This window comes from Papilio polytes, unplaced genomic scaffold (assembly GCF_000836215.1).
Source record: "Papilio polytes unplaced genomic scaffold, Ppol_1.0 DF820784.1, whole genome shotgun sequence".
Classification (NCBI taxonomy): Eukaryota; Metazoa; Arthropoda; class Insecta; order Lepidoptera; family Papilionidae; genus Papilio; species Papilio polytes.
The window spans coordinates 1-852 of record NW_013528420.1 but is presented as its reverse complement, the minus strand read 5'-3'; the positions used below and the strand labels follow the sequence as shown (position 1 = coordinate 852).

The 852-nt window shown below is 36.5% G+C and overlaps 1 long non-coding RNA gene across 1 annotated transcript; it reads right to left on the bottom strand.

The window, feature by feature from the left end:
• Positions 1 to 852, bottom strand: LOC106110191. Its single transcript, XR_001226062.1, has 3 exons — positions 784 to 852; positions 404 to 469; positions 1 to 56 (listed from the first exon to the last, which is right to left on the bottom strand). It is a non-coding gene; the product is annotated as an uncharacterized LOC106110191 (long non-coding RNA).

Below are 852 nucleotides of genomic sequence, written 5' to 3'. Positions count from 1 at the left end.
GCCACCTCCGCCGTGTAGCCGCCGCCCACTGACAGGCACTCCAGTATCGAATCAGCCTATAAAACAATATAATTAAATGAGACAAACAAAACAGACTAAAAATCCGTAAAATGACGAAAATTAAAGCTGCAACTGTCAATGTCAAAAGTCATATTATGAGCCAATCACCGGGCTTTATTTGTGACAGTGCTGCCCTCTACTTCATAAATTGGCAAAGAGTAATATGAGCAGATGTTTTTGTTACTTTAAACATGTTTTGTACTATTCTTACTAAACACTAAGCTTGTGCTGGGAATGGTTAAATGGTAAACCACATGATCTGAAATCTGAACCCTTAACCATTAGGCTATTGGTGCTTCATTTCATATTTGTTTTAATTTTGATTTCGTATGTTAGTACTTACCGCTTTCTCCGCACCAATAGTCTTCTTGGTCGGCATCACCAAACCTGGTAATCCGGGAACTGGAGCCTGGAATAAGATTGTTCGTTATAAACAAAAAGACATTACGACAAACCAAATACCTAACATTATTACATGATATTCAATTACGTATACGGTACGGTTCCTACAAAAACTATCGTATGCCAAAATTTTGCGAATATACTTTGTTTAATGATTTTTAAATTAATCCTATAAAGACTCATTTTTGTAAAAAGTAACGTTATAATGAAGTTTTGCAGATTTTGATATATAATTGTAATAATGTTTAATACTTTGTTATGCAAAATATGCATTTAGTATGGTCTAGTTTACGTAGGATATTTAATATTAATAGTGTTTACATGTTGTTCCCCCGTGGCGAGCCCCTCCTCCTGTTCGTCGAGGTCCCCGAGCACGAGCGGCTCGTCGGT